The sequence below is a fragment of the Balaenoptera ricei genome, chromosome 1 (genome assembly GCF_028023285.1).
Source record: "Balaenoptera ricei isolate mBalRic1 chromosome 1, mBalRic1.hap2, whole genome shotgun sequence".
Classification (NCBI taxonomy): domain Eukaryota; kingdom Metazoa; phylum Chordata; class Mammalia; order Artiodactyla; family Balaenopteridae; genus Balaenoptera; species Balaenoptera ricei.
The window spans coordinates 137,823,544-137,842,722 of record NC_082639.1 but is presented as its reverse complement, the minus strand read 5'-3'; the positions used below and the strand labels follow the sequence as shown (position 1 = coordinate 137,842,722).

Below are 19,179 nucleotides of genomic sequence, written 5' to 3'. Positions count from 1 at the left end.
TTTTTTTTTATTTTTTAAAGAAAACTCTGCCCCTGAAGCTAGCACACAGCTATTTTGAATACCCTCCCCCCTCTTTTTTTTTTTTTTAAAGATTTCATTGTTAAATTAGAGTCTAAGAAGTTTGCCTTCTATTCCTTTTCTTCCTTACCTTTCCTATCCTTATTCGTAGAATCCTGTGACATAAGCCAAAGTTAAATACAGGTCTTAGTGGAGATAGGAAAAAAATCTCATTGCAAAATACCAAATAAATTTAATTTTTATTAAAAGAGACTTTTAAGATTTTTAGGGCTTTTTATCATATCAAATGAAACTAGGAAGGAGTGAGATGAATGGACAGAGGCTGGAACTTAACTGCTGCCTATAAAGATTGGTGCTGGGGATCTAGTGTTACCAGTGTAGGTGTGAAAAAATGATTTGAGGTTTATTATTTTCCTTTTCATTTATTTCCTTGTCTTTCAGTCCTGAATCCACCTGGGGCCAGTTGAGAATGGAGGATGGCTTGGGGATGGTCACAAAGCAGCTGGTTTAAGGGGAAGGAGGCAGCTAGAGAAATGTCAAATTTTGTACATTTTGAGAGGAAAGAAGAAATATTTCTGTGGCTACTGACTTTTGCTGGGTGTCTTTCACTCTTGAAAGGATGTATATAAATTTCAGCATATTCAAAGTAGTTTTTTCCAAGGTTTTCTATATGTTGATAGTGATTTGAAATTTCATGGTCACAGTGATGCATGTAAGTATTTGTTTCCTTTGTCTTCTGAGATCATAGCATGAGGCAAAGGGCATTGGACTTGGCATTAAAAGCCCTGAGATTTAACTTCTGGCAAATATATGTTTGACTTTGAGTATGTTTTTTCATTTATAAATTGAGATGTAATGGTATTCCATTATAGGATTGTGAGGTTTAGATTATATAATACACGTATAAAGACATTGTAAATTATAAAATCACGGAAAGGAATCAGGTGGTGTTTGCCAGGATTTCACATTTGGTACCAAAATATGAAAGTGGTTCTTTGGTCCTGTTAGGTAAGATGTAACCACTGCCTATTTTCCTAAATAACTCTAAATTGTACCTGGCTTTGATTATCTTGATGATGTTATGTTTTTTAGTACTTAACCTTTGAAAGATTGAATGCTTGGTTACTTAGAACCAGTACTACCATGAGACAGTTGACACATTTTGTGGAACTGTAATGGAGTTAGTGTCAGTACCAAAATATATATGGATTGAGCAATGTCCTCATTATTGTACCATTTATTATTACTATACCATTTGATAAGTTTGGACGCTGCTTTTGAAGCAGGTAATACATTAAAAAGTTAGGTAGAGTATAAATAAGGCACTGATTAAAAGTTTAACTTGAGAGTCAAACTGATTGTCATAAGACCCTTGCTTAACTGAGATGATGTGCCTTATAAATAGAAAATAGTAGAATTAAATAATTTTCTGTATCTATATCTGTTCTGCATTGTTGGTTTTTAAATGCAGTTAAATGACACACATAACCTTTTGACAAGCTTAAGGTTGTGCAGTATAATATCTACCTTTAGTTTTGGCAGTTGGTATGAAAATGTCTTCTTCACAAGATTGAACTGAAGATCATTATTTTAATAAAACAGTGACAAGATGAAAAGTTCAAATAATCACTACTAATAATGGTTTGAACAGTACTAGGTTCACTTTGTGGTCTATCTAAAGTTCTGTGGTAAGGTTGCAAAATCAGATGCCTAAAATGACCATCTAATTTTCTCTTAAATCAGTATCCATTATGCTTATTTGCTCTTATGTCTTTCTGTTTCTTTATTTTTAAGTTTTTCTGAGTTCTTTCACCTCTTTTCAAGTAAGTTTTTCTTCCTAATACTTGGTTTCTGAGGTTATCTAATTGAGAATTTTCTTTATCTTTCAATGCTTTTGTCATTTTCTTTATTTTTTTTAGTACATCTTAAAATATTAGATTTTAATTTCCATTTATCTTGTTTTCCTGTTGTGCTTTCATTGTTTCTAGGGATGGTATTATGCTCCATATTCAGCAGTGAACTCTTTGTGCTGCTTATGTTTTAGAGTGATTAAACATAAAATATGTTTCATGTTTATATTCATTGTTACCATTTTTAGAGCTCCTTATTTCTTTGTGTATATTTGCTGTCCCACTTTGTATTCCTTCTTCCCTTAGAACTTACATCAATATATCATGCAGTGAAGGTCTGTGTACGATGAATTCTTTAAGTTATTTATATTTGAAAATTACTTGTTTTGTCTTCATATTCGAACTTTTTTTTGCTGGGTATAAAATTCCAAGTTTAAAGTTTTTTTCATGCAGTATTTTGAAGATGTCACTCCATTGTCTTTGGCGATATATATACAGTGTTTTTTAGTATCAGGTATATAGCAAAGTGATTCAGTTGTACATATATATATATATCCTCTTTCAGATTCTTTTTCATTATAGGTTATTACAAGATATGGAATACAGTTCCCTGTGCTATACAGTAGGTCCTTGTTGTTTACCTATTTTATGTATAGTAGTTTGTACCTGCTAGTTTCAAACTCCTAATTTATCCTGCCCCCTCCCTGCCCCACTATCCCCTTTGGTAATCATAAGTTTGTTTTCTGTGTCTGTGAGTCTGTTTCTGCTTTGTAAATAAGGTTATTTGTATCATTTTTTTAGATTCCATGTGTAAGTGATATCATATAATATTTGTCTTTGTCTGACTTCACTTAATATGATAATCTCTGGGTCCATCCATGTTGCTGCAAATGGCATTATTTCATTTTTTTATGGCTGAGTAATATTCCATTGTGTATATATACCACATCTTCTTAATCCATTCATCTGTTGATGGACATTTGGGTTGTTTCCATGTCTTGGCTATTGTAAATAGTGCTGCTATGAACGTTGGGGCGCATGTTTCTTTTCAACTTAGAGTTTTCTCTGGATATATGCCCACGAGTGGAATTGCAAGATCATGTGGTAACTCTATTTTTAGTTTTTAAGGAATTTCCAGACTGTTTACCATAGTGGATGCACCAATTTACATTCCCAACAGTGTAGGAGGGTTCCTTTTTCTCCACACCCTCTCCAGCATTTATTATTTGTAGACTGTTTAATGATGGCTGTTCTGACTGGTGTGATACCTCATTGTAGTTGTGATTTGCATTTCTAGTAATTAGTGGTATTGAGCATCGTTTACATGTGCCTGTTGGCCATCTGTATGTCTTCTTTGGAGAAATGTCTGTTTAGGACTTCTGCCCATTTTTTGATTGGGTCGTTTGTTTGTTTTTTTTTTTTTGGTTTTGAGTTGCGTGAGCTGTCTGTATATTTTGGAAATTAATCCCTTATTGGTAGCATCGTTTGCAAATATTTTCTCCCAGTCTGTAGGTTGTCTTTTTGTTTTGTTTATGGTTTTCTTTGCTGTGCGAAAGCATATAAGTTTGACTAGGTCCCATTTGTTTGTTTTTGTTTTTATTTCCATTTCTCTCGTAGAGGAATCCAAAAAAATATTGCTAAGATTTATGTCAAAGAGTGTTCTGCCTGTGTTTTCCTCTAAGAATTTTGTAGTATTTGGTCTTATATTTAGGTCTTTAATCCATTTTGAGTTTATTTTTGTGTATGGTGTTAGAGAATGTTCTAATTTCATTATTTCACTTGTACAGGTTTCCCAGCACCAGTTATTGAAGAGACTGTCTTTTCTCCATTGTATACTCTTGCCTCCTTTGTTGTGGATTAAATGATCATAAGTGCGTGGGTTGATTTCTGGGCTTTCTATCCTATTCCATTGATCTATATGTCTGTTTTAGTGCCAGTACCATACTGTTTTGATTACAGTAGCTTTGTAGCATAGTCTGAAGCCAGGGAGCATGATTCCTCCAGCTCTGTTCTTCTTTCTCAAGATTGTTTTGGCTATTTGGGGTCTTTTGTGTTTCCATACAAATTTAAATTTTTTTTGTGAAAAATGCCATTGGTAATTTGATAGGGGTTGTATTGAATCTGTAGATTGCCTTGAGTAGTGTGCTCATTTTAACAAAAATCTCAACCTTGGAGAAGTGACCCTGTGTAGGAGACATCTTACTCATCCCAGCAGTGCACTCCCCTCTCATCACCCAAGGGCCAGGTGCTAGACCTCATCACCCCAGGTCCCAGGGTAGAATCTGGCCTGCCTTTGCAGATTTGGTCTGCAGGCTGTGGGACTGTCATTTTCTTGCTTCTGGTGTCTGCCTTCTGGTGGGTGAGGCTGGTCTAGAGGCTTGTGACACTTGCTGGTGGGAGGGGCCGATGCCTGCCCCCTGGTGGGTAGAACGGGGTGGGGGTGGGGTGGGGTGCGGTGGGGTGGGGTGGGGGTGGGGGGGCCCTCTGGTAGGCAAGGCTGTGCCTAGGGGCATGTCTAGAGGCAGTTGTGTGCTTAGGAAATCTTTAGGTAGCTTGTCTGCTGATGGGTGGGGCTGTGTGCCCGCCCAGTTTGTTGTTTGGCCTGAGGCATCCCAGCCTTGGAGCCTATAGACGTTAGGTGGGACCAGGTCTTCGTGCCAAAATGTCAGCCTCCAGGAGAGAGCTCCCTTGCCCTTGGTCCCGGTGGGTGTGAGATTTTGTGTGTGCCCTTTAAGAGTGAAGTCTCTATTTCCCCCAATCCTGTGGAGCTCCTGTAATCAAGCCTCACTGGCCTTCAAAGCCAAATGCTCTGGGGGCTCTTCTTCCTGGTGCTGGACCCCTGAGCTGAGGGACCCGACTTGGGGCTCAGAACTTTCCCTCCTGTGGGAAAACCTCTGTAATACAATTATTCTCCAGTTTGTGGGTCACCCACCCAGGAGGTATGGGATTTGATTATATCACGAATCTGCCTCTCCTACTGGTCTTCTTGGGGTTCCTTCTTTATGTCTTTAATCGTAGAAATTTTTTCTGGTATGTTTCAGTCTTTTTCAAAGATGGTTGTTCTGCGTATTGTGATTTTGGTGTGCTTATGAGAGGAAGTGAGCTCAAGGTCTTTCTATTCCACCATCTTGGCCACTCTCCCCACCCCAGTTTATTTAAATGGGCAAAAGAGTTGAAATAGGTACTTCCTTTATGGAGTATTGCAGCAACCAGTTCCCCTCTTGCAGATGATCCATCACCTCTAAAAGTTGGATAATGACTATTACTGGTTTACTATGAAAGGATATAACTCAGGAACAGCCACATGGAAGAGATGCATAGGACAAGGTATTGGGAAAGGGTGCAGAGCATCTACGCCATCTCCAAGTGTGCCACTCTCCCCAAATCTCCAAGTGTTAACCAATCTGGAAGCTCTCCGAACTCTCTTGGCTAGTATAGTTTCTGATGAGAGGTCTGCTGTATTCTTATCTTTGTTCCTCTATATGTGATGTGTCTTTTTTCTATGACTGCCTTCAAGATTTTCTCTTCATTTTTGTTTTTATCAGTTTAAATGCCTTGTATGTGTCAGGGTGTTTTTTTGTTTTTTAAAATTCTGTTTGGGGTTTTCTGAACTTCTTGGATATGTGGTAAAATGTCTTTTTTTGTTGTTGTTACTTAAAAAAATTTCAGCCACTGTCTCTTCATGTATTTCTTTTGATTCATTTGATATTGACCTACAGCCCATAGATGCTCTGTTTTCTTTTTTTCCCTTTGTGTTTTAATTTGGATACTGTCTGTTGACATCTTCTGATTCACTGCTTCTTTTCTTAACTTGTATTTCATGTATTAATGAACCCATGGAAATGATCCTTTGTCTCTGATGATGTGATCTTGTGGAGTTTTACCTTGGGCATGTGTGACTAGTATTCAACAATGAACTTGATGTGAACACTATGTAGATTTTTTAGGATTTTCTTCTTGTAGCTCCTCCGTCTCTGGTGTTCTGCCCTGTAAATTCTTTCCCCTTTATCCTTCCTGAACTCAGTAAGATTGTGGTGCTCTGCTTGTGTGCTCCCTCCTTGGGCCTGTGAAACCTCCTGTGAAGGCAGAAAGCTGAATCTGTGATAGTGTTCACTTCATTTGTTCCCCTTCCCTCAGAGATCTCAGTACTGTGTTGCTTAGTGTCCAGTGTCTAAAAGCAGTTGCTTCATTTATCTTATCCCCCTCCCCCATTTTCTAAGTGTGTATAGTAAGACAGTAAGTTCGCGTCAGTTAAATTTTGACCTCAAGTGCTAATCATGAGCTAATCATGTTCACATTGTTCATTCACCACCCAAAGCTCCTCTTTTGCTTTGTTTTACTTTGTCGTATTTCTTTGATTCTAATTTTTGCTTCATTTACACTTTGACATATTTGAAAATTGGGTTATATGTTACAGATGATGGAATTAAGGAAAATTCTTCTTGGCTAGGTGACAGTTGGAGGTAGCTGTCATTTCATACAGATGTGTCAGCAGAGAAAATGCCTGCCTCAAAATACGAATATATATTTCAGCAGATTCGAAGAAAGTCTCTCAGACAATTGTGAATTACTGTTTTATTCCCTGTGAACTAAATGTTTGAATGTGGGAGAGAGAGGTGGAGGAGATTTTGGAATTTGGTGAATTAGAAGTGTTTAGCAACATTCCTAAAGCTGGAGTCAAATGTAGGTGAGCTGACTGAACGTAAACTTGGCTTACAATCCCAAGAACAGTGGCTTTTAGTTAGTTCTATTATGGATTCTCTCAGTAAAGGATACTTTACCAAAGTAATAGACAATATTATGTGGAAAAATCTGTATATCAGTGACTTAGTCAAAAAGTGATTCAGAAAAGTTAGACCCCGAAGAATGAGAATTTGTTGGAAAACCTAATTATTATTATTTTTTAAATTTTATTTTTATTTATTTATTTATTTATTTATTTGGTTGGTTGGTTGAGTTGGGTCTTCATTGCTGTGCGTGGGCTTTCTCTGGTTGCATCGAGCGGGGGCTACTCTTCGTTGTGGGGCGCAGGCTTCTCATTGCAGTGGCTTCTCTTGTTGCAGAGCATGGGCTCTAGGTGCGCGGGCTTCAGTAGTTGTGGCCTACGGGCTTAGTTGCTCTGCAGCATGTGGGATCTTCCTGGACAAGGGATTGAACCCGTGTCCCCTGCATTGGCAGGCAGGTTCTTAACCACTGCGCCACCAGGGAAGTCCCGGAAAACCTAATTATATATAAGTATATGTGTGTTTTTTCCACAAGAGTGGTGTATGATAAAACTTGTTTAAGTCTAAAAGAACTTTTTAGAAAAGAGTAAAATTCCTAACTGATAAAGTATTATCATAGTTTAATTAGCAGAGTTGTTTCTTTTTTAGTTGCATATGATGGTACATCTTATTATTGATGTCATTTTTAGATTCTGTTGAATAAGGTATTGTATTCCTCCCCTTACTTCATTTCTTTTATATATATATATATTTCTTTTTTTTGGCTGTGTTGGGTCTTCGTTACTGTGCGAGGGCTTTCTCTAGTTGCGGCAAGCGGGGGCCACTCTTCATCGCGGTGCGCTGGCCTCTCACCATCGCGGCCTCTCCCGTTGTAGAACACAGGCTCCAGACGTGCAGGCTCAGCAGTTGTGGCCCACGGGCCCAGCTGCTCCGCGGCACGTGGGATCCTCCCAGACCAGGGCTTGAACCCGTGTCCCCTGCATCAGCAGGCAGATTCTCAACCACTGCGCCACCAGGGAAGCCCCCCTTACTTCATTTCTTATTCTCCTGACCTCTTCTCTTGGTTTTCTATTCTATTGTGATTTATATATGTTTTTGAATGTATGTATACCTGTGAAATAGATTTTTTTGTATTTTAATTTTATGTAAATTGTATTGTGTCACAGATCTTATTTTAATTTCTATTTTCACTTGACAAAATATCCAGCAATGGTGCTCCATGTACCTTTGGTTCATTCCTTTTGACTGTTGCATGAAGTTTTGTAGTATATATCTAGGTACATTTTATTTCTCCATTCTAGTAATTTTGAGCATTAAGGCTGCCTCTAATTCCCTGCTGTAACAAGAAGTATCCAGTTTGTTGCAAGTATCCTCATAGGTATTCCCTATTGACAGATGTGGATGTTTCTCTCTTAGCTGTACACACACATACACAGACACACACAGAGCCACATATATAAACATAAATGGAAACACAGCTATACGTATATATTTACATATATGTACACACATGCTACACATATACTCCAGGATGTGTATGTGTTTATATCTGTAACTATTTACAAATAATCTCAAGAGTGGGATTACTGGGTCATAAGTATATGAATATGCAATGTAGGTTGGTAGTTAGAGTAACTCTTCATGAAGATTCTTGTTTCTCCATATCCTCCCTAACATACTTGGTATTCTAATTTTCTAATAACTTAATGGGGGTAAAGTGTTATTTTATTATTTTAATTCGCATTTTTTGATTACTAGTGAGTTGGAACATCTTTCCACATACTTGAAAGGCAGTGTGTTTTCCCCTGCTGTGAATTAGGAATTGACATTCTTTCCCATTTTTTCTATTGGATTTTCTGTCTTATATGTTGATTTACAAGAATTGCTTGTGTTATGGTGCTACAAGAGACATGAATGGTCACAGCAGGGGCTTTAATCCATTTGTGATTTCTTCCCCCCTTTTTTTTTTTTTTTTAGTTTCGGGGGTGGATTTGGTGAATTTTTCTGTTTTTTTCTTTTCTTATTTATTTATTTGTTTGTTTGCGGCTGCGTTGGGTCTTTGTTGCTGCGCAGGCTTTCTCTAGTTGCCGCAAGCAGGGGCCACTCTTCGTTGCGGTACACAGGCCTTTCACTGTGGTAGCTTCTCTTGTTGCAGAGCACGGGCTCCAGGCGCTTGGGCTTCAGCAGTTGCAGCACACAGGCTCAGTAGTTGTGGTACACGGGCCCAGCTGCTCCATGGTATGTGGGATCCTCCCGGACCAGGGATCGAACCCATGTCCCCTGCATTGGCAGGCGGACTCCCAACCACTGTGCCACCAGGGAAGTCCTCTTCCCCCTTTTTGATGCTGCCACTTTGTCAGATGTCCATAAAAAGTTTTGAGGGACGTCCATAAACATTTTTGGGGGTCTGTGTAAAGTTTTGGGGGTTGTATAAAATTTCAGGTGTCTGTATAATGTTTAGCCTGGCTGCCAATTCATATACTTGCTATGCTTGTACTTATGCTTAGGTCTTCTAGCTCATCGTCTTTCAGTGCTATTGATAGGCAGAGTAGAAGGGGTTCTAAATTGTTTGTTTACAGTTTTTCCCAGAACCTACTCTGGGTATGTTCTTGCTATTCAAAATTGGGAAGAGCTGGGAGTTGGGAATTCCCTGGCAGTCCAGTGATTAGGACTCACGCTTCCAACTGCAGGGGTCACGGGTTCAGTCCCTGGTTGGGGAACTAAGATCCTGCCTGCCGCACATCATGGCCAAGAAAAAGAACAAAAACAAAAAACAAAATTGGGAAGAGTTAGTTGTGTTTTGTTAGGATCTCCTCTGTATTTCTATATTTCCTGCATATTTCAACCCTTTCTTGGGAAGGGGAGTGATCAGTTAGTCCTTTTCTTCCTTTATTCTATTGTAGGTATTTCTTCAAAAATTTTTTTTCTTTTTGAAGTACAGTGTCTATTGAATGTGTATCATAAAGTCAAAAAATTGTAACTCAAATCACTGTAAGTCAGAGACCATCTGTACAAGCTTTTTGCCCAGTTTTTAAATTGGGTTGTTTATTTTTCTGTTGTTGAGTTGTAAGAGTTCTTCATATACACTGGGTATAAGTCTCCTCTTGGATATGTGATTTGCAAATTTTCTCTCCAGTTATGTGGGTTGTCTTTTGAGTTTTTTCACAACGTCCTTTGATGCACAAAAGTTTTAAATTTTGAATAAGTCCAATTTATCTATTTTTTCTTCTGTTGCTCATGCTTTTGGGGTCATATCTAAGAAACCATTGCCAAGCCCAACGTCATGAAGATTTATTGTGCCTTTTTCTAATAGAAATTCCTTCAGGTTTTTAGCTTGGGTGGATTCTACTCTTCCCACATTTGTATCATTGATACAGATTTTTCCATTTTTTTCTTTTTGTGTATTCTGCCATTTATTTAATGTTGTATACCAGGAATTGTACTAAGTACTTAATAGATATTTTGTTAATCAGTACAGTGATTCTATGATGTAAATATCATCCCAGTTATACCAATGAGGAAACAGGGATAGAGAGATTAAACTACTTGTCCAAAGTCAGAAAGCTCTAGGTAGCATAGCTAGGATTACTTTCAGTTGAATTCCATTTTTATTGGCAGTCTTGACCTTTAATGTGATTAAAAAGCTAGCTTTTGGTGAAAAGAATGGAGACTTTCTTCTCTTTAATTCACATGGTATTCAGAAGCCATTCCTTAAAAACTGCTTGTTGAAACTGATCTGATAGTAATTTTTAGGTACTGCATACAATTTTTACTATCAGTGGAACATATTATATGACAAGTTATATCATGTCCTGCTCTTTGTTTTTTTTTTTTTTTTAAATAAACTAATGGGTGATAGAGCTCTATGTGAAATAAACCTATTGTCAATTCTTTTTGTTTTCAGGCCAAATTTTTTGATTCATTTTTCCCTCATACCCAACATCTAATCCATAGGAAACCAAAGCTCTACCTTCAAACTATATTTAGATTCTGACTAACCCTATTGCTATGCTACCCACTTAGTTTAATCCAGCACCCAAATTATTATAATAGCTTCTGTTTCTACAATTGCTTTCCTTAAGTCTTCTTTCAACATATAGGGTAGAGTGATATGGTTCATCACAGTGTCAAATCATATCACTCCTCTGTTCCAAATCCTTCAGTGAATTCCTGTTTTATTCACTGTAAAAGCCAAAGTCCTTAACTTGATTTAAGGAAGTTCTTTGATAAGACCCTTTGTTACCTCCCTGGCTTCATATTCTACTATTTTCCCACGTGCTTAGTCTACTCTAAACTGACCATCTTGCTAGTCTTTGAACATAGCACCTCAGGACATTTGCACTTACTCTTACTGCTAGGTTGTGGTTGCCCCAGATTTTTGTGTGGATCATTTTCTTGCTATCTAGAAATAGTTACTCAAATGTCAACTTCTCATTGAAGCTTCTCTGACTACTCTATGTAACCCAACCCAACACTTCCTATCCCCCTTCCCTACTTAATTTTTTCCTTATCATTTATCACTATCTAGCCTTACTGAATAAGTTCTTTCTTATTTCTCTCATTTATTATCTGTCTTTTCCACTAGATTGTAGAACCATGAGGGATTTTTGTTTGTTTTATTCACCTCTCTGTCCTTGGTATCTAGAACAGTGTCTGGTATATAGTCAGTACCTAATACATAATTTGTTAAATATATGACTGTTTTAAGATTTTTGGAATTTTCTGAGAGAGTATTGATAAGTATTCACAGTTGATTCATTCTGGTTGCTAAGGCCAGTCCTAAAATATTTATTGTTGGCACTGTTGGAAGTCTAGACTGAGAGATCAGTCTGTTAAGATATTTTGCATCTTGCTTCTAAGCTTCATTTAGTGCAGTATAAAACAGATGTGATGGTATTGTTACTCAGACTTGCAAACATACTTACTTTGGGAACAGAAAGATCTCTTCCCCCAAATCTTAAACAATACTTTATTAGCAGTTTAAAAGGTTGGTGTTTTAATATCTAGACCTTCTGTAATAGAAGAATTGGAATGTTTACTCTTGTTCACTTAACACTTGAGTTTTAGAAATTAACCATTATTGGGACAACAGAGTTTCATCCAAAGGAACAGTTTTTTAAAATCAAAATAATATATGGAGTTATTAAGACAATGTGGTGTTGGCAAAAGAGTAGACAGTTCAATATGAATGAACAGAGAGCCCAGAAATAGACCCACGTAAATGTAGTCAACTGATCTTTGACAAAAACAGAGGCAAAACAGTGTAGAAAAGATAGTCTTTCTGGCAGATGGTGCTGGAACAACTGTTCATACACATGCAAAAAAAAAATCTAAAAACAGACCTTATCCCTATTCACCAGATTACCTCAAGGTGTATCACAGACCTAAATGTAAAATGCAAAACCATTAAATTCCTAGACGATAACAAGGGAAATCTAGATAACCTTGAGTTTGGTGATGACTTTTTAGACACAACACCAAAGGCATGATCTATGAAAGAAAGGATCAAAAAACAGAACTTCTTTAAAACTAAAAATTTCTCCTCAAGGTGAGAGACACTGTCAAGAGAATGAAAAGATAAGCCACAGATCTGGAGAAAATATTTCTAGAAGACATATCTCGTATAGGATTTTTATCTAAAATATACAAACAATTCTTAAAACTCAACAGTAAGAAAGCAACCTGATTTATTTATTTAAAAAAATTTTTTTAATGTTTATTTAGTTTCTTATTAGTCACCTATTTTATACACATCAGTGTATACGTGTCAATCCCAATCTCCCAGTTCATCACACCACCACCCACACCCCCTGCCACTTTACCCCCCTTGGTGTCCAAACGTTTGTTCTCTACTTCCGTCTCTCAATTTCTGCTCTGCAAACCGGTTCGTCTGTACCATTTTCTAGGTTCCACATATATGCATTAATATACGATATTTGTTTTTCTTTTTCTGACTTACTTCACTCTGTATGACAGTCTCTAGATCCATCCACGTCTCTACAAATGACTCAATTTCATTCCTTTTTATGGCTGAGTAATATTCCATTGTATATATGTACCACAACTTCTTTATCCATTTGTCTGTCGATGGGCATTTAGGTTGCTTCCATGACCTGGCTATTGTAAATAGTGCTGCAGTGAACATTGGGGTGCATGTGTCTTTTTGAATTACGGTTTTCTCTGGGTATATGCCCAGTAGTGGGATTGCTGGGTCATATGGTAATTCTTTTTTAGTTTTTTAAGGAACCTCCATACTGTTCTCCATGGTAGCTGTATCAATTTACATTCCCACCAACAGTGCAAGAGGGTTCCCTTTTCTCCACACCCTCTCCAGCATTTGTTGTTTGTAGATTTTCTGATGATGCCCGTTCTAACTGGTGTGAGGTGATACCTCATTGTAGTTTTGATTTGCATTTCTCTAATAATTAGTGATGTTGAGCATCTTTTCATGTGCTTCTTGGCCATCTGTATGTCTTCTTTGGAGAAATGTCTATTTAGGTCTTCAGCCCATTTTTGGATTGGGTTGTTTGTTTTTTTAATATTGAGCTGCATGAGCTATTTATATATTTTGGAGATTAATCCTTTGTCCTATGATTCATTTGCAAATATTTTCTCCCATTCTGAGAGTTGTCTTTTCGTCTTGTTTATGATCTCCTTTGCTGTGCAAAAGCTTTTAAGTTTCATTAGGTCCCATTTGTTTATTTTTATTTCCATTACTCTAGGCGGTGGATCAAAAAATATCCTGCTGTGATTTATGTCAAAGAGTGTTCTTCCTATGTTTTCCTCTAAGAGTTTGATAGTGCCCGGTGTTACATTTAGCTCTCTAATCCATTTTGACTTTCTTTTTGTGTGTGGTGTTAGGGAGTGTTCTAATTTCATTCTTTTCCATGTAGCTGTCCAGTTTTCCCAGCAACACTTATTGAAGAGGCTGTCTTTTCTCCATTGTATATATCCTTGCCTCGTTTGTCATAGATTAGTTGACCATAGGTGTGTGGGTTTCTCTCTGGGCTTTCTATCCTGTTCCATTGATCTGTATTTCTGTGTTTCTGCCAGTACCATATTGTCTTGATTACTGTAGCTTTGTAGTATAGTCTGAAGTCAGGGAGTCTGATTCCTCCAGCTCCGTTTTTTTCCCTCAAGACTACTCTGGCTATTCGGGGTCTTTTGTATCTCCATACAAATTTTAAGATTTTTTGTTCTAGTTCTGTAAAAAATGCCATTGGTAGTTTGATAGGGATTGCACTGAATCTGTAGATTGCTTTGGGTAGTATAGTCATTTTCACAATATTGATTCTTCCAATCCAAGAACATGGTATGTCTCTCTATCTGTTGGTATCATCTTTAATTTCTTTCATCAGTGTCTTATAGTTTTCTGCATACAGGTCTTTTGTCTCCTTAGGTAGGTTTATTCCTAGGTATTTTATTCTTTTTGTTGCAGTGGTAAATGGAAGTGTTTCCTTAATTTCTCATTCATATATTTCATCATTAGTATATAGGAATGAAAGAGATTTCTGTGCATTAATTTTGTATCCTGCTACTTTACCAAATTCATTGATTAGCTCTAGTAGTTTTCTGGTGGCATCTTCATGATTCTCTATGTATAGTATCATGTCATGTGCAAACAGTGACAGTTTTACTTCTTCTTTTCCAATGTGTATTCCTTTTATTTCTTTTTCTTCTCTGAGTGCCATGGCTAGGACTTCCAAGACTATGTTGAATAATAGTGAGATGGGACATCCTTGTCTTGTTCCTGATCTTAGAGGAAATGTTTTCAGTTTTTCACCATTGAGAATGATGTTTGCTGTGGGTTTGTCATATATGGCCTTTATTATGTTGAAGTAGGTTTCCTCTGTGCCCTCTTTCTGGAGAGTTTTTATCATAAATGGTTGTTGAATTTTGTTGAAAGCTTTTTCTGCATCTATTGAGATGATCATATGGTTTTTATTCTTCAATTTGTTAATATGGTATATCACATTAATTGATTGGTGTATATTGAAAAATCCTTGCATCCCTGGGATAAATCCCACTTGATCATGGTGTCTGATCCTTTTAATGTGTTCTTGGATTCTCTTTGCTAGTATTTTGTTGAGGACTTTTGCATCTATATTCATCAGTGATATTGGTCTGTAATTTTCTTTTTTTATAGTACATTTGTCTGATTTTGGTATCAGGGTGAAAGTGGCCTCGTAGAATGAGTTTGGGAGTGTTCCTTCCTCTGCAATTTTTTGGAAGAGTTTGAGAAGGATGGGTGTTAGCTCTTCTGTAAATGTTTGATAGAATTCCCCTGTGAAGCCATCTGGTCCTGGAGTTTTGTTTGTTGGAAGATTTTTAATCACAGTTTCAATTTCATTACTTGTGATTGGTCTGTTCATATTTTCTCTTTCTTCCTGCTTCAGTCTTGGAAGGTTATACCATTCTAAGAATTTGTCCATTTCATCCAGGTTGTCCATTTTATTGGCATAGAGTTGCTTGTAGTAGTCTCTTAGGATGCTTTGTATTTATTTCTGTGGTGTCTGTTGTAACTTCTCCTTTTTCATTTGTAACTTTATTGATTTAAGTCTTCTCCCTCTTTTTCTTGATGAGTCTGGTTAATGGTTTATCAGTTTTGTTAATCTCCTGAAAGAATCAGTTTTTAGTTTTATTGATGTTTGCTGTTGTTTTCTTTTTTTCTCTTTCCTTTATTTCTGCTCTGATCTTTATGATTTCTTTCCTTCTGCTAACTTTGGGTTTTGTTTGTTCTTCTTTGTCTAGTTCCTTTAGGTGTAACGTTATGTTTATTTGGGGCTTTTCTTGTTTCTTGAGATAGGTTTGTATAGGTATAAACTTCCCTCTTAGAACTGCTTTTGCTGCATCCCATAGGTTTTGGATCATCCTGTTTTCATTGTCATTTGTCTCTAGGTATTTTTTGATTTCCTCTTTGATTTCTTTAGTGATCTCTTGGTTTTTTTTTTTAATTAATTAATTAATTTATTTTTGGCTGTGTTGGGTCTTCGTTTCTGTGCGAGGGCTTTCTCTAGTTGCGGCAAGCGGGGGCCACTTTTCATCATGGTGTGCAGGCCTCTCACTATCGTGGCCTCTCTTGTTGCACAGCACAGGCTCCAGACGCGCAGGCTCAGTAGTTGTGGCTCATGGGCTTAGTTGCTCCATGGCATGTGGGATCTTCCCAGACCAGGGCTCGAACTCATGTCCCCTGCATTAGCAGGCAGATTCTCAACCACTGAGCCACCAGGGAAGCCCAATCTCTTGGTTATTTAGTAACATATTGTTTAGCCTCCATGTGTTTGTGTTTTTTATGGTTTTTTTCCTGTAATTCATGTCTAATCTCATAGCGTTGTTGTCAGAAAAGATGCTTGATATGATTTCAGTTTTCTTAAATTTACTGAGGCTTGATTTGTGACCCAAGATGTGATCTATCCTGGATAATGTTCCATGCGCACTTGAGAAGAAAGTGTAATCTGTTTTTGGATGGAATGTCCTATAAATACCAATTAAATCTATAAGGTCTGTTGTGTCATTTAAAGCTTGTGTTTCCTTATTAATTTTCTGTTTAGATGATCTGTCCATTGGTGTAAGTGAGGTGTTAAAGTCCCCCACTATTATTGTTACTGTCGACTTCCTCTTTTAGAACTGGTAGCAGTTGCCTTATGTATTGAGGTACTCCTATGTTGGGTGCATATATATTTATAATTGTTACATCTTGTTCTTGGATTGATCCCTTGATCATTATGTAGTTTCCTTCCTTGTCTCTTGTAACATTCTTTATTTTAAAGTCTATTTTATCTGATACGAGTATTGCTACTCTAGCTTTCTTTTGATTTCCGTTTGCATGGAATATCTTTTTCCGTCCCCTCAGTTTCAGTCTGTATGTGTCCCTAGGTCTGAAGTGGGTCTCTTGTAGACAGCATATATATGGGTCTTGTTTTTGTATCCATTCCGCAAGCCTTTGTCTTTTGGTTGGAGCATTTAATCCGTTCATATTTAAGGTCATTATCGATATGTATGTTCCGATTACCATTTTCTTAATATTGGGGGCTTTGTTTTTGTAGGTTGTTTTCTTCTCTTGTGTTTCCCACTTAGAGTAATTCTGTTAACATTTGTTGTAGAGCTGGTTTGGTGGTGCTGAATTCTCTTAGCCTTTGCTTGTCTGTAAAGCTTTTGATGTCTCCATGTAATCTGAATGAGAACCTTGCTGGGTAGGGTAATCTTGGTTGTAGGTTCTTCCCTTTCATCACTTTAAGTATATCATGCCACTCCCTTCTGGCTTGTAGAGTTTCTGCTGAGAAATCAGCTGTTAACCTTATGGGAATTCCCTTGTATGTTATTTGTCATTTTTCCCTTGCTATTTTCAGTAAGTTTTCTTTGTCTTTAATTTTTGTCAATTTGATTACTATGTGTTCGGTGTGTTTCTCTGTGGGTTTATCCTATATGGGACTCTCTGCGCTTCCTGGAGTTGGGTGGCTATTTCCTTTCCCATGTTAGGGAAGTTTTCGACCATAATCTCTTCAAATATTTTCTCGGGTCCTTCCTCTCTTTTCCTTCTGGGACCCCTATAATGCGAATGTTGTTGCGTTTAATGTTGTCCCAGAGGTCTCTTAGGCTGTCTTCATTTCTTTTCCTTCTTTTTTCTTTATTCTGTTCCGCAGCAGTGAATTCCACCATTCTGTCTTCCAGGTCACTTATCCGTTCTCCTGCCTGAGTTATTCTGCTATTGATTCCTTTTAGTGTATTTTTCATTTCAGTTATTGTATTGTTCATCTCTGTTTGTTTGTTCTTTAATTTTTCTAGATCTTTGTTAAACGTTTCTCGCATCTTCTCGGTCTTTGCCTCCATTCTTTTTACGAGGTCCTGGATCATCTTCACTATCATTATTATGAATTCTTTTTCTGGAAGATTGCCTATCTCCATTGCATTTAGGTGTTTTCCTGGGGTTTTATCTTGTTCCTTCATCTGGTACATAGCTCTCTGCCTTTTCATCTTGTCTATCTTTCTGTGAATGTGGTTTTTGTTCCACAGGCTGCAGGATTGTAGTTCTTTTTGTTTCTGCTAGCAACCTGATTTAAAAATGGACCAAAGACCTTGACTGTCACCTCAGAGATATACACATGGTAAATAAGCATGTGAAGAGATGCTCCATATCATCATAGCCATCAGGGAAATGCAAATGAAAATAACAACGGGACATCACTAAAACACCTATCAGAATGGCTAAATCTTGAGCACTGACACCACCAAATACTGAGGAGGATGTGGAGCAACAGAACTCTCATTTTTTGTTAGTGGGGATAAAAATGGTACAGGCACTAAAGAAGACAGTTTGGTTGATTTCTTACAAAACTAATCTACTCTTAGCATATGATTCAACAATTATACTCCTTGGTATTTACCCAAAGGAGTTGAAAACTTAGGACTACAAAGAACCCTGCACAAAGATGCTTGTAGCAGCTTTATTCATAATTGCCAGATCTTGGAAGCAACCAAGATGTCCTTCAGTAGGTGAATGGATAAATAAACCACAGTATACCCAGTCACTGGAATATTATTCAGCACTGCAAAGAAATTAGCTATCAAGCCATGAAAAGATATGGAAGAACCTTAAATGCATATTACTAAGTGGAAGAAGCCAATCTGAAAAGCCTACATACTATATAGTCCCAACTATATGACTTTCTGGAAAAAACAAAACTATGGAGACAATAAAAAAATCAGTGGATGTGGGTAAGGGGAGAGAAACGAATAGGCAAAGCATAGAGGATTTTTAGGGCAGTGTAAATAATATGTATGATGTTATAACGGTGGGTATATGTCATTATACTTTTGCCTAAACCCATAGAATGTACAACATGAAGAATGAACTCTAAGGTAAACTTTGGACTTTGGGTGATTATGATGTGTCAATGTAGGTTCATGCTTGGTTAAAAAAAATGCCCTGTTCTGGTGAGTGATGATAATAGGGGAGGCTGTGCACATGTAGGGGCAGGGGAGATCTCTATACCATCCTTTCAGTTTTGTTGCAAATGTAAAACTCCTCTAAAAAAATAAAGTCTTTAAAGGGGGGCGGATAAATATTGCCTCTACTCTGGGTTTTGGGCCTTAAGATACCTGCTTGAGCACCCACTGTACCAGTGTGAAATGAAATTTGTCTATCTCAGATCTGTTCTTCAGCATCGTTTAGTTGCAAACTGAGATCACAGAGCAGCCTCCACAGCTCATCCACATGTCCTCAGGAGGGAGCCCCAGCCCTGCTTCCTTAACTTCATCAGGCAGGAGCAAGATGGACTTTGTTCCAAAAGAAAAATTACCAAATCCCCACATTCAGGAGATTTCCCTTTATTCTGAGTCTGGGAGAGTAAAGACTGACAAAACCAGTGCAGTGTAAGCCAGCACACTATACATGATGAAACTCTGAGCTTGTGCAACATTGAGATTCTATAACTTATTTATAACCTCACATTCTAAGATAGTATTTATGCCCAGGAAACTTTTCTTGAAGGGAATGGGTAAATTTTCATTTACAGTTTAATTGTCACGTGACATCAATAAGCATTGGATTTGTATACCAGTAACAGGAAACTTGATAATTACTGGCC

At 37.4% G+C, this 19,179-nt stretch overlaps 1 protein-coding gene across 5 annotated transcripts in view; it reads left to right on the top strand.

Annotated features, from left to right (window-relative positions):
- Nucleotides 1–19,179, top strand: part of COP1 (COP1 E3 ubiquitin ligase) — a 267,664-nt gene that overhangs the window by 9,686 nt on the left and 238,799 nt on the right. The gene's annotated exons all lie outside the window — the stretch shown is intronic.